Consider the following 15,461-nt stretch of genomic DNA (forward strand, 5'->3'; position numbering starts at 1 on the left):
TCTCAATTCTTTTGCAGACTCCAACAGATTGCCCTGTGTTTTGCTCCATCCATCTTCCCATCAACTCTGACCAGCTTTCCTGTCCCTGCTGAAGAAAAGCATCCCCACAACATGATGCTGCCACCACCATGTTTCACAATGGGGATGGTGTTTTCATTGTGATGTGCAGTGTTAGTTTTCCGCCACACATAGCATTTTGCTTTTAAGCCAAAAAGTTCAATGTTGGTCTCATCTGACCAGAGCACCTTCTTCCACATGTTTGCTGTGTCCCCCACATTGCTTCTCACAAAATGCATACAGAACTTCCTATGGCTTTCTTTCAACAATGGCTTGCTTCTTGCCACTCTTCCATAAAGGCCGAATTTGTGGAGTGCACGACTAATAGTTGTCCTGTGGACAGATTCTCTCACCTGAGCTGTGGATCTCTGCAGCTTCTCCAGAGTTACCATGGGCTTGGGATATTTTTTTATAACCTAACCCCACTTAAACTTCTCCAAAACTTTATCCCAGACCTTTCTGGTGTGTTCCTTGGCCTTGCTGATGGGCTTCACAGAACAGATGTATTTATACTGAGATTAAATTACACACAGGTGGACTCTATTTACTAATTAGGTGATTTCTGTAGGCAGAATTTTTTCAAAATTGTTGGTCTTTTTTTGTTTATAGCGCAAACAATTAAAACCTCAGAGGTCATCAAATACCGCCAAAAGAAAGCTCTATTTGTGGGGAAAAAAGGGCATACATTTTATTTGGGTACAGTGTCGCACGACCGCGCAATTTTCAGTTAGAATAACGCAGCGCCGTATCGCACAAAATGGCATGGTCATGAAGGGGAGTAAATCTTCTGGAGGTCAAGCGGTTAAGGTAAAAAACGCTTTACTTTAAGTGCAGGGCCCCCCCACCCCCAACAGGTCCTCCAAGTTGCCCACTTACCGATACACAACGCACTGAGATAGAGTTGGCTGGGATCATGGAAAGGTAAGTAGGCCACTTGGAGGTCTTTTTGGTGGACAAAGGAGTTGCTTCATTTAAAGGGTAACTTCTAAAAGTACAGTTATCCTCTAAAAAACGATTAGCTTGATTGTAGACAGCAGATGTGGCTGAGCAGAGCGTGTTTTGGAGCCTGCTACCAATCCCCACTTCTCTCTAGTTAACACATTTATTAAATCACTCAAGTGGCAAGGCAAGAGAAGAGAAAGTAATAGAAAATCTGCTTAACACTGTTGTCATTCTTGGAGGACAGTATCTTTAATATCACTTTATGGAGCTGAGGAGACCGAAGACTCACAAGCACTTTTTATTTCACAAGATTGGTTATCTTGACATTGTATATGTGACAAAATACATTCTGCTTTATCACTGCACCGCCAGCAAGCAACCCTGGGTGTAATTAATTCTGAAAATCACAGATTAAAAAGGCAGAAGAGAGATGTGAAGACATTTAAAAGATGTGGCATCCTTCACAACACAGAAGGTCTGTGAAAAAGATCCCGAATGAGAATGTAGCTCTTAGGGGAGAGTGTTGGTTTACTTCAAATATATTATTTAGCCTTTGTTATGTGGACTCATCGAATTCTTTTCTTGACTATATGAAGTGCAATTTCAAGGAATGCTTCAATCATTAAAATAGCTTGGAATGGCTATAATGGAGTTTACCCTTATTTATCTTGTTTTCATTGTTTTAGAAATGATTAAAAAATAGTTCCAGATTTTTTCTTCTTTTTATTCAGGTAAATACAAAATTCTACATTTTCATATATTTTTATATTTACTCCTTGCAGCCACTTTAGCGTTGTGCTGTGTAAGGCCCGTATTGAGAACAGACCTTGCTTTTAGCAGAGATGGGACCAGTGTTTATTTTGGCAGCAAACTTCAATTTAGTTTTAGTCATAGTCTTTTGACTAAAATGCCATTTTAGTTTTAGTTGTATTTTAGTCATCTGAATTGTTTTAGTTTTAGTCATATTTTAGTCGACTAAAATCTCATACATTTCAGTCACTAAAATCTAATGGGTTTAGTTAAATTGTAATGCATTATTCAAACATTTCTCTAGAATTTCCAAACTCATTATATACTCCTGGAATAAAAATGTAATAATATGTTATTATTTATTATGGTATTAATGTTTGAACATGCACTACAGACACAGATTTAGCCGTTAGCCCTCATTCCCACAAGGCGGATCAGCTGCCACGGAGTCCGCCTCTGTCCGCCGGCTCAGCGGGAGATCTCTCCATTGATCTCCGCTGAGCCGGCGGATGACAGGTCCCTCTCTGCTCACTGAGCGAGGAGGGGCTTGTTGAGCACTGCTGGTCCTATGGAAAGATTGGACGAAAATGGACAGCATGTCTGTTTTCGTCAGATCTCACCCAATCCAATCCACCAGGGACGGATGTGAACGTAGGGCCATCTGTCTGATTTTGGCGGATCGGACCGGGTCGGATGTCAGCGAATATGTCACCGCTGACATCAGTCGCTCCATAGCCTTACATGGAGCGCCCGTTCAGGTCCGCCAACAAAACTGACAGGCGGACCTGAACGGTCCGTTCGTGTGAAAGGGGCCTTATATAACGATATATAACGTCTTTATAAATAAAACCAAGTTTCATAAACAAACAAAAATCTTGCTTTTTGATAAACAGAAGTGCAACTTTAAAATAAAAAAAAAAAAAAAAAAATTGTAAACTCAATTGGCTGTAATGCCATTGCACATATTACCTGAATAGCTTACCAACATTAAATATTAAGAAAAAATGTAAAAAAAGCCTTTTTCTTAATTTTTTCTCTTTCAGCAGCTTAGTAGATGCCCCTTACTTATCCTTATGCGGTAGTGCAATACATATTTAAAGTTTAATGTGCTATTAATACAGGCTCTGGATGGAATTGTGTTGCCGATTTAGAAATGGCCAGCAGAGTAGTGTTAATTTTGATGCCAATTTTCGATTTAGTTTTAGTCATCGTCTTGTGACTTAAATGCCATTTTAGTTTTAGTATTTTAGTCATCTGAATTGTTTTAGTTTTAGTCGTACTTTAGTCAACTAAAAATAGTGTTAATTTAGTAGACGAAAATTTTTAGTCGACGAAATTAACACTGGATGGGACCATTTGGATTTTCATTTTGCAATCAAATGAGAAGCCAGGGCTGGATTTCTTATTAGAAAATCAATCAAGCTGGACAAGCCAAATGTGGCAATCTATAAAAATTGTATTTGTAAGATCATTTTTTCAGTGGGAATACAGGGGAAAGCAGCCCCAGCACCTCCAGCACTGAATGTATGTAATGGCAATGGGTGCTGGGGTGTGCTGGAGGGTCTATTGATGCTGTCTGCTAGAGGATCTGTAGTCGTCCCTCAGGGGGGGGGGTCTATTGTTGCAGTGGGTCTCTTGTATCTGGGTGAATCTTATATTGCTGGGAGGGGTCTACTGATGCTGGCTGCTGGGAGATCGATTGCTGCTGGCAGGGGTCTATTGTTGCTGGTTTGGATCTATTGGTACTGGGAGGTCTATTGTTACTGGCTGCAGAGAATCTGTTTTACTGCTTGTCTTGTTATCATGAACACATGCCATACAAATTACTTTACCACAAAATAATACTTGGTTCTTTACTGTCTAAAAGGGATGGTACTGGGAGATGGGTAGGGGTAGGATATACGGATGTATGCCAGTTTTGAGAATTACACAACTATTAATTTTCACAAAGGCTGCTGCCTCAGTTTTTATGATGGCAATTTGCATATACTCTAGAATTTTATGAAGAGTGATCAGATGAATTGCAAGTAATTTCAAAGTCCCTCTTTGCCATGAAAATGTACTTAATCCCATAAAAAACATTTCCACTGCATTTGTGAAGAAGACTACAGGGCACCCAAGAAAGTCCAGCAAGCGCCAGGACCATCTCTTACAGTTGATTCAGCTGCAGGATCGGGGCACCACCAGTGCAAAGCTTGATCAGGAATGGCAGCAGACAGGTGTGAGTGCATCTGCACTTACAGTGAGGAGAAGACTTTTGGAGGATGGCCTGGTGTCAAGAAAGGCAGCAAAGAAGCCAATTGTCTCCAGGAAAAACATCAGGGAAAGACGGATATTCTGCAAAAGGTATAGGGATTGGACTGTTGAGGACTGGGGTAAAATCATTTTCTCAGAGAAATCCCCTTTCTGATTGTTTGCGGCATCTGGAAAAAAACCTTGACCGGAGAAGAAAAGGTAAGCGCTACCATAAATCCTGTGTTATGCCAACAGTAAGGCATTCTGAGACCATTCCAGTGCGGGGTTGCTTCTCAGCCAAGGGAGTGGGCTCACTTACAAGTTTGCCTAAGAACATAGCCATGAATAAAGAATGGTACAAAAACATCCTCCGAAAGTAACTTCTCCCCATCTCTCCCGGTCCCGCTGTACTTGAAGCCAGCGCTCTCCCACACTGACACAGCGTATCGTCACTTCGGGGATCAGAAATCCTCCATGGCTTAAGCTCATTAACGTACCTCGTAGAGGTACGGATAGGAGGCATTCTGACACATGGGCATGGCGCCGACCATTCAGAACCCGCTCAGCCTGTCCTGTCAGCTCCGGAGAAGAGGAGAGAAAGCCGCAGGGATTTCAAATCCCCAGACCGGTAAAGCGGCGATACAATGTGTCAGTGCAGGTACAGCGGAACCGGGTGCAATGGGGACAGGGTCCAGTGTAAGTTCACCTTACAGTTTTTCTGTAAAGGTGAACTTACACTTTAAAGTCTTTTTTAGGTTCTAGCCATTTATAAAAAAATGTTGCCATCAATCGAAATTATATCTATAAATAAGGTAGAGAAAAATGATCATATCCAATCTATACCTAATCACTCCACTGCTAATGTGCCTTTGAAAGACACAGATGGAATAAGTAAAGAAAGCTATATGGGAAAATAGTTTCAAACCCAATGTCTTAGCTTTGATACAATTCTCCAGTTTTGTTCCAGTTTTCTAGTTTTGTTCACAACCTTTTCCAAAAACTCAACACTTTTGTTCTCAATGTTCAGAAACCTGTAGCGCGCTGCTTTAATAATACATGGAAAATCAAATTTAGCCAGAAAACCAAGAAGTTGGTAACCTGTGTCAATCCTCAAATGCTTTAAAACTATAGCATTTTAAGTTATGATGTTAAAATTTGTATGTAGTATTTGCATTTTTATACCTTTGCTGTGTTTATTCACCTTAAAGCGGTAGTGAACTTTGAAAAAGAAAAAAAAATCTTTACTCCTGCATGGCAATGTTATGATGTGCTAGTATGTATCGCACTAGCACATTATATGAAACGTACCTTAAAATGAAGCCCTCCAGCAGCGCGCTGTCACCACTGACAGGGCTTCCATCTTTGCCCAGTCTTCCTTCCAGGTTCGCCTCGATGATGTCACTCCCGCACATGCGCCTGGGACACACTGTTTATGGCACAGGGCTCAGAAGGAATGGCACGAGCATGCTGTTCCTTCAGAGGGCATGCGCCAATGTTGTCATTGGCAGCTTGACAAGTAAATATCTCCTAAACGGTGCAGGTTTAGGAGATATTTACAGTACCTACAGGTAAGCCTTATTATACGCTTATGTGTAGATAAAACAAACAAAACAAAAGCCATTTACTTTCCCACCCGCCGGCCGTCATATGATGTCCTTGAATTTGTGCGGGTATATCTGAATGATGCCTGCAGCTACAGGCATCATTCAGATATCGGCTTTTTCAGCCGGCGATTCCCTACACCATAATGCAGCGTACACACGATCGCACATTCCGACAACAAAATCCATGGGTTTTTTCCGACGGATGTTGGCTCAAATTTGTCTTGCATACACATGGTCACACAATGTTGTTGGAAATTCTGAACATCAAGAACGCGGTGACGTACAACACGTACGACGGCACTAGAAAGAGGAAGTTCAATAGCCAGTGCGCCACCCTTTGGGCTCCTTCTGCTAATCTCGTGTTAGTAGAAGTTTGGTGAGAGTCAATTTGCGCTTTTCAGCCTCGTGCTTTTTCCGATCGTTACAGCTCTTCAGTTTGTGCTTGTGGGTTCGTATTTCTATTACGTATTTGATTTTCAGTGCGTTCTTGTCCGCTCGTTTCTGGTTTTCAGCTCCAGCCTTTCTGTTTTTCAGTGCTTTCTGTTAGTTCATTCTGACCAGTCGACCCTTTTGAAGACATGAGGACCCTCAACCCGGACCAGAGGTTTTAGAACTACCGTCTGGCCAGAGCCAGAAGAGTGGTGTAGAACGCTTTCGGGATAATGGCCAGCCGGTTCCGGGTTTTCCTTACGCCAATCAACATGGCGGAATATAAACTTAACCATATAATCCTTGCATACTGCATTCTACACAACTTTTTAAGGAGAAATTAAATGAACTATGTTGCCTCAGTTGGGCCTGAGGCCGGACTTCAAGAAGAAACCCTGATGGCGCTTGAAGCTGGCCGTCCTGGCTTGCCCCCCCAAAGCGTCCGCAAAGTAAGACAGAAGTATGTTGAGTACTTTGCGGGTAGGGGGGCCATTGATATGCCAGAAACTGTTTAAGAAACATTTTTTAAAAAATTTTTACTTAAACTAAAAGAAGATTTCCTTTGATTTACTGCATAGGTTTCTTTTAGCTCTCTCCTAGGTTCTCCAATGGGCTTTTGTTTTTTGGCCGTTTTCATCAATAGTGCAAATGTAATTTATTTGATACATGAGGTGACAATCTCTTCTTCAGCAAGCTATTATTATGTTGTGGGTCTGCTACACACACACCTTGTTTTGTTGTTAATGCATTACTGATAAAAATATTCAGCATTTTCAGCACCATGAATGAATTTTGGTGAGTCACGAAAATGCCAAGATTGTGTCAAATTATAAAGCACTGTGGGAGTTATTTACTAAAGGAAAATCCACTTTGCACTCCAAGTGCACTGCAAAAGTGCACATGAAACTGCACTGAAAGTGCACTTGTAGTGCAAAGTGGATTTGCCTTTAGTAAATGTTTAAAACCATAAAACAATACACAACTCAGGAACTTCCAAAGTTCAACTTTGACAAAGTGAAGGCAATATCAGACATTAGTATGTCCAAACTGTGTTGATATTGCCTTCATCAGATGGGGTGATGTCACCCCTGTGAAAGCCAAATTTTGAAGAGGCACACAAATTGACAGTCAAAATAGGGATTACCTCCTGATCCCATGCCTAATGTCAACATGTGCTAGCTCCCATCATGGGGGATCAATGGACGTGTTTCGGGGGTACAACCCCTTCCTGTCAGCTACCATAGTTGCGAAGAAGGGGTTGTACCCCCAAAACGCGTACCTTGATATCCCGTGATGGCACATAGCACATGTTGACACACTAGGGTTGATTTACTAAAGGCAAATCCACTTTGCACTACAAGTGCACCTGGAAGTGCAGTCACTTTAGATTTGAGGGGAAGAGCTGAAATGAGGGGAAGCTCTGCTGATTTTATCATCCAATCATATACAAGCAAAAATGCTGTTTTTTATTTCCCTTGCATGTCCCCATCAGATCTACAACGACTGCATTTCCAAGTGCGCTTGCAGTGCAAAGTGGATTTGCCTTTAGTAAATCAACCCCACTGTGTGCATCTTCAAAATTTGGCTTTCAAAATTTTGTAGAAAAGTTAGAAAAAGAAAAACAATTTTAGAAATGTTGGTGTGTTTTCGATTCTGCCGAAAACATCAATGATGTTTTTGAGTCTTTTTTCCACATCAGTATTGTATTGTGTTATTGTATTATCATTATTACCTGAAGCTGTGGTCTCAGGCACTCACCTGTTGTGGTCACTATTTGGGCCACTTCATAAACCTCTCCTTCCTCCACATCCTGAGGTTGTGGTGTGGTGACTTCCCCTTCTTTAGGAGGTTGGGGGTCCCTGGTGACCTGTGACGTCCCGAGTCTTTTTTCCCCTATGTGAATAAAATAAAGGTATACTTAGCACACAGATATTTGATGCAAGAAATAGGAATATGAAACATTGCTTGGAAGTGTCGTACAATTGTCTTTTTTGGCTTTTCTGGAGTTCCAAGCTGAACACATGATTTTTTCACTTTCTTCAAGCTGGAATACTTACCTTTTTGGGTAAAGTTTCACACATGGAGACACCCCTAGTACCCACTGGACCACCTGTGTGGGACACCCTAAAAAGTTTGTTCTGGTGTCCCACACTAGTGCTCCTGCGTCCAGATGTGTCAACAGCGTCCTCTCCTTACACTGAATCATGTTTACATTTCATTCTAGTTACAAACCCATCTAGACAACAATGTACTAAACTTCTTTAAAGACAAATAGGCATGACCAAATGTAGTTAACCTGTATCTGCCAAAAACATAGTCTTAGTGGGCGAACAAACGATGTTTACTACGAACGATTACTGTGCCCACGACCCTAAAACTTGCCATTTTATACTGTACAACAGTAAAGAAAAGCACATGGAGCCTCACAAATGTAATAAGAAGAATAGGAACACACGACAAAATAATTACTTTTTTGCAGCACTCTCTTGATTCTTCTGTACTGATCCTGCTCCCTCAATTTCAGGTCTGACCATCGTTTCCTCATTTGATCCTTGGATCGCCGTACCCCAAAATTCTTCTGCAGACTTTTCACAACTTTAGGCATGATCTTGGCCTTTCTCACATTTGGGTTTGGGTATGGTCCATGCTTCCCATCATAGTCGGCCCTCTTGAAGATGTCCACCGTCTTCACCATCTCTATAAAGGCCGTATTGGAGGCCTTAAATATCCTCTGGGATCGGGATGTTTGTGGCTCCGGGCTTTCCTCGTTGTTGCTGCTGCTTCTTCTGTCTGCATACACTTGTTGTCTCTCCGCCATGTGCTCTCCCACTGCGCCAAAAGGCAAGGGGGGGGGATTAGACTAGAAAGAACGTCAGAGAGGAGTTTCACACATGCACAGTGTATATAAAGCATAACGCGTGTGCGTCGTACGTACGATCTGTGAGAGGAGGAAGGTGTATCGGAAGTGCTGATCGTTTGAATGAAGGTACAATTTTAACTTGGTGCATCCGTGGCCTATACTGCTTATAGATTGAGGCCTATATTAGGACAAGATTAGAAGACTTTAGCCTGACATTAGGGTTTGTCTTGTGTTGTGTCTTGCAGATAAAATGGATCTGTTGAATGATCAGGACTTTATTCCCATATTCATTGATATGTACCAGGAGTAGCCCTGTCTGTGGCAGGTAAACCACCCCTTTTATAACAATAAAACAAAAAGGAAGGCAGCGCTGGATCAATTGCTGGAATTTGTGAAGCCGGTGACCCCCACGGCAGACATTCCCTATTTGAAGGCTCTAATTGGTGGCATGAGGAGCACATATAATAGGGAGCGCAAGAAGGTCCAGGATTCCCAGAGATCTGGAGCTGCAGCAGATGACATTTATGTCCCCAGGCTGTGGTACTATGACAGACTGCACTTTCTGGCAGGCCAGACTGAACCCAGGCCAGCACTCTCCAATCTTCCTTCAAGGCTTCCTTCCACCTCAGCTGAGGCTTCCGATGTCCAGCCAGGAAGATGTGGAGGAGCCCAGCTTGAGCCAGTTATAGCATTGTTCAACATTTTTCTAGTCAAATCATTAATGAGGTTAACTAGATGTTATTATTGATCAGTAAGTTCTGAGATTACAAAGGATTTTATCCTTTGTAGTGTAGTGGCCACAAATGATTGTGACAAAAATGAAAAATGCTGGGGTCAGAATGATCGTCTTTTCTATTTATTAACATTCAATTTGCAACAGTCATGAGCTGAAAATTGTGTGTGATTGATAAACCAAAAACTAAAACTATGTCCCGTTTTCATACATAGGAAAGTTTCAGCCAGAAAGAGGCTGTGGAAAGTGGCAGCCAGGAGGTGGCCAGGCCCAGTAGCCTGCCCAAATCCCAGGCCCCCCCCCTCCGTCTTCCACTAAAAAGTCACAGGAAGAGGAGTAATCTGGAGGAGGTAGCACTTGGCCTATTTCTGAAGGCTACTGGGGCCCTCAGAAACCCCCCACAGTCTTCAAGGGGACTATGCCTACTTGGCAGCCTGCAAAATGCTGGCAATGGAGAAGGGCCAACGCCTTTTCTGTGAGGAAGTGATCTTACAAGCCCAAAATAAAGGGTCGAGGGGCGAACTCACAAGCCAAAGCCACGTTTGTGAGTTCAACCATGGTGCTCCTCCTCCACCTCCTGCCACAACTACAACACCAAAGCCACAGCCTGGAAGGAAGTGTGGAAGGAAGACAAGAGAGTGATGGCCTGGGTTCAGTCTGGTCTGGCAAAAGATGCAGGCTGTTGTATGACTGCAGCCTTGGGACAGATATGTCATCTGCTGCTGTTCCTGATCTCTTGTAGTCCTGGACTGGATTGTGCTCACTATCATAAGGACTCCTCAGGCCACCAATTTTGACTGTAAAATAATTGATGTGTGCCCTGGGGTACAAAGGCTTCTCAAAATTCACCAGTTTCTCCAGCTTTGCCTTTTTCTTTATTTTGTTATGGCCCAGAATAAATGTATATTTATTTTTCACAAATACTTGCCTATGTGTTTTACTTCACAACGGACAGTTTGTTTGTGAGTAGGCAGGTACATTTAAAAAAATAGTATGTCAAATTAACAAGGGACACCAACACAAACCAACCTCCTTGAGGATAAAAATAAAAGATAAAAAATAAAAGATATTAATGGTGTTGTGGTAACATGACACAAAACAAAAGAAAAAATTATGGAGATCACTATAAAAATCATTTTAAAAAAATAGAAGGACCTGGATAAACAAAAAAAAAAAAACTCTAACCAAAAATTCTAAATATTATTATGGAGATCTGACGAAAAACGAAAAAAACAATATTCATGAGATCATGAGAAATAATAATAAAGAAATCAATTTGTGAGAACTCTGTGTGAATATAAGCAGCAAAACAACTTCATTATTCTATCATTCTAAAGAAGAAGAGAATGCGCTGCATTAACAGATTTAACAATTTGCAGCATGACGAATGTGCTATCTCCATTACGAACGCTAGTTTTACCAGACCAAGCGCTTCCGTCTCGTACTTGATTCTGAGCATGCGTGGAACTTTGTGCGTCGGAATTGTGTACACACCATCGGAATTTACGAGAACGGATTTTGTTGTCGGAAAATTTGAGATCCAGATCTCAAATTTTGTGTGAAAATATCCAATGGAGCCTACACACGGTCGGAATTTCCGACAAAAAGCTCCCATCGAACATTTTCCGTCGGAAAATCCGACCGTGTATACGGGGCATATGAATGATCATAGCGACTGTTCTGCCACTTGATCATTCTTATGGGCAGCGAGAGGGGATGTTCCCCCCCCTCCTGCCGTCCCCGGTGCTTCTACCTACTCAACGCTTCCATCGGTGAGTCGGAGAACGAATCCGCCAGTCCCGGAAGTATTCCAGTGGACCAGATGGTCGCCGGAGTCTCTATGATCGTTCAGGGGCCAGGCACAATGTTATGACGTCATTCCCGGCCTCTGCATTCAACAAAGGGCGCCACCTCAGCTGGGAAGTCGAGATCGTTTTTTTTTTTTTTATTTCAGGCTTCCCAGCCTAGAGGTGAGATTGACCCCATATCTCACTGTAAAGAGGACCGATCATGTCTATGTCATATTCCTATTACAAGGGATGTTTACATTCCTTGTAATAGGAATAAAAGTGATTAAATTTTTTATTTTTTTTAAGTGTCAAACTAAAAAAAAAAAAAAAAAAAAAAAAAAAAAAGTAAAGTGTACTTGCACGCAGAAGCGAACGCATACGTAAGTTCCACCCACATATGAAAACGTTGTTCAAACCACACATGTGAGGTATCACCGCGAACATTAGAGCGAGAGCAATAATTCTAGCCCAAGACCTCCTCTGTAACGCAAAACATGTAACCAGTAAAACATTTTAAATTGTCACCTATGGGGATTTTTAAGTACCGAAGTTTGGTGCCATTCCACGAGCGTGTAAAAATTTTGAAGCCTGACATGTTAGGTATCTATTTACTTGGCATAACTTCATCTTTCACATTATGCAAAAAATTCGGCTAACTTAACTGTTTTTCTTTTTTTAAGCATAAAACTGTTATTTTTGCCAAAAAAAAAGCATTAGAAAAATTGCTGCGCAAATACTGTGCAAGATAAAAAGTTGCAATGACCGCTATTGTATTCTCTAGGGTCTTTGCTAAAAATATATATATAATATTTGGGGGTTCTATGTAATTTTCTAGCAAAAAAAATATATAATTTTTACATGTAGGAGAGAAATGTCAGAATTGGTCTGGGTGGCAAGTGGTTCATTTGATTATTCTTTGTCTAGTGGCTATCAGTGTTGTCAACAACCCTGTAGAACAAATGCAGAGATTATGGAACAAGCCACAAACAGAATTTAAAGGAACTGTATGGGCAAAGTGACAGGGTGTCATGTAAGCTCACCCCAATCCACTTACACTCACCATTGCCATCAAATCCCTCAAAAATAACTGTAAAAGAGAGCGTGCATAACGTTTGACAATGGGAAAGTGTGGCAAAGGTCAGTATAGGTGGGTCTGGGGTAAGCGTTCAAGAGACTCTAAAAATCTTTCAGCAGTTTTATAATTATTTACTTAAAGCTGATACCATTCACGTGAATATCTAAAAGGGTTTTTAAAGATTCTTTCAAAGGTCTTGGATCAATAAAGTCTACCCCCTCTTATCACTTATTTCATATTTGCTTGACAACAAAATCAGCACCATAGAACCTGGATGTGGTCCAGCCCTGTACACCTCAGGGACCTACTAATATTTATCTAATTACACTTCAAGGTCTGAGTTGCTGAACAGTATTTTAAAATCAATGGCAGTTCAGATTCTGGTCAAAAATGAGCAAACATCAAAGCCTCGTCAGCATAAAGAACAGGAAATCCACTTTAATAATTGGAATTACAGCATTTCCTTTTTTGTCCCTGTCTGAGCGTGTTTTCTTTTTTTTTTTGTCTGCTGTACTGTTCTGTTTTGCCAGCTATGCCAGGTGTACACAGCTCAATTATTGCTAGCAATGTGAGTGATCTGAGTATGACTAGCCATAATTAGGCCATGTAGGTGAAACAAAGAAGCCATAATGAGCCTGCACAGGAGACGGGGATGGATTCAACTTAAAGTCAAACTCATTTTTTTTAGCTAAAAATAAAATATATTATGTTTTACGCATTCTCATACATGGTATTGAGATACATAACATATTTTAAAACTGTAGCCGCTTATTGGGGAGCATGTTCTCCATGTGCAAAGCCATGTAGTGGGAAAACAACTTTGCTAGTTTAACCCTTTTTTGCAAGGCGTAGGTTGGCCCTCTTGGACTCATTGAGGTGCTATGCGTATTAGATCCTCCTCTAAGCAGAGGTACGTCTTGGAGGCCAGTTCCCTGGTGTAACCAGCACCACCAGTTGCCCATTTCATGCCTTCTTCAGGCTTTACAGCAATGGACACCAATTGCATTCTCACCCAACACAAGATTTATTTCCAGAATATAATTAAATATATCAACGGATCCGCGCTCATAGACTGACTCACACCTGCAGCCCCCCTAGATAGGAAGGGAACACCTAAGTGATCCCCCAAAAAAATTATATAAATCAAAGTATAGGGAGTGGCGCTGTGTTAGGGGTGTAGATAAAAATTAGCAAGAAGTACAAGTGTATGAATAAAAGTGTAAAAATAAAAATAAAACGTGTGAAATTCTTTGGTATGATCCAAAAAATTACTTCCAAAAAACTTTTTTGTGTATATGCCCTTGTGTTAGTGCAAAAACACCTTGATCAGCTGAAAATTAGTATTATATGTGCAAAGAATCGCAAATGTCAAGCAGCATCTCTGAATACCATAAATACATCTTCACATGAATAAATATAAAGTGCCAAAAACAATAAATGTCCAAAAGCAATAATTGTCCACCAATAATGTGTAAATGTGCAATAATTATAAGCAATAAAATCATTAATAATGTGTCCAAATCGCAGCTAAAAATCGCAAAACCATATGTTATTTGGTGCGAGAAAAGTTCATAACCAACAATGTGTAAATGTCTTTCGCCATCTTTCGGTGGACAACGTTACAGACACTCTCCGCTGCCATTTTGTTGTAGACTCTGTGCGGAGCGGCCTGGAGAGTTATGAAGCGGATATCCAGTGGGGTCTTCTAATACCAAGGGACAGGAAGTCCCCACCTCTCAGTGTATATAGCTGCGGTTTGAGAATGGGATGCGTGGAAGGAAACTGACATCGTTTGGACTGGAGTGAAAGGACCAGCATTACACGCTCGTACCCCTGCAGGGGTGGAGCGCTCCGGTGAGTGCAACCACATTGGGGGGACCACCAGTTGTCACAGCACGGCACTTTATCACCTAAGAAGATTTTTCTGCACAATTGTTATGAACTTTTCTTGCACCAAACAACATATGGTTTGCGATTTTTAGCTGCGATTTGGACACATTATCAATGATTTTTCATGCTTATAATTATTGCACATTTACACATTGTTGGTTATGAACTTTTCTCGCAAAATAACATATGGTTTTGCGATTTTTAGCTGCGATTTGGACACATTATTAATGATTTTATTGCTTATAATTATTGCACATTTACACATTATTGGTGGACAATTATTGCTTTTGGACATTTATTGTTTTTGGCACTTCATCACTTTATATTTATTCATGTGAAGATGTATTTATGATATTCAGTGATGCTGCTTGACATTTGCGATTCTTTGCACATATAATACTAATTTTCAGCTGATCAAGGTGTTTTTGCACTAACACAAGGGCATATACACAAAAAAGTTTTTTGGAAGTAATTTTTTGGATCATACCAAAGAATTTCACACGTTTTATTTTTATTTTTATTTTTACACTTTTATTCATACACTTGTACTTCTTGCTAATTTTTGTCTACACCCCTAACACAGCACCACTCCCTATACTTTGATTTATATAATTATTTCCAGAAGATGTTATGTTCATGAGGTTGGGTAAGAGGAATTGCCCAGGCAACTGTGGCCTTTTAACTGTTTGACTGGAACACAGTTGATTTAATTATTTACACTCTTTTGAGTCATCTGAACAGTGACAACACATCCTTGAAGCGGAGGATAAGACTAAGTGTATGTATTCTTAAAAATGCTGCCTCTCCACTCCTCCTACCTATTCTGCATACCCTGTAGTAAAGAAAAAAATATGTACTTACCTTCTGCTCCAGTCCGGTTATGTGATTTAGCTTTTTTGTCTCCCCTGAGTCAGACAGCAACTGCTGCAGGGAAGAGGAGGAATTGCCGAAAACAGAGGGGCAATGAGAGCTAGTGGATGATGTCACAGCTCCAGAAAATTCAGAGCCATTGTTGAACATTCCCTTACACATCTAAGCCAGAGCTACTGGATCATGTGATTGAACAGGATTGAAAAAAATGTATGTACACAGATCC

Source organism: Aquarana catesbeiana, linkage group LG06, assembly GCF_042186555.1.
Source record: "Aquarana catesbeiana isolate 2022-GZ linkage group LG06, ASM4218655v1, whole genome shotgun sequence".
Taxonomy (NCBI): Eukaryota; Metazoa; Chordata; class Amphibia; order Anura; family Ranidae; genus Aquarana; species Aquarana catesbeiana.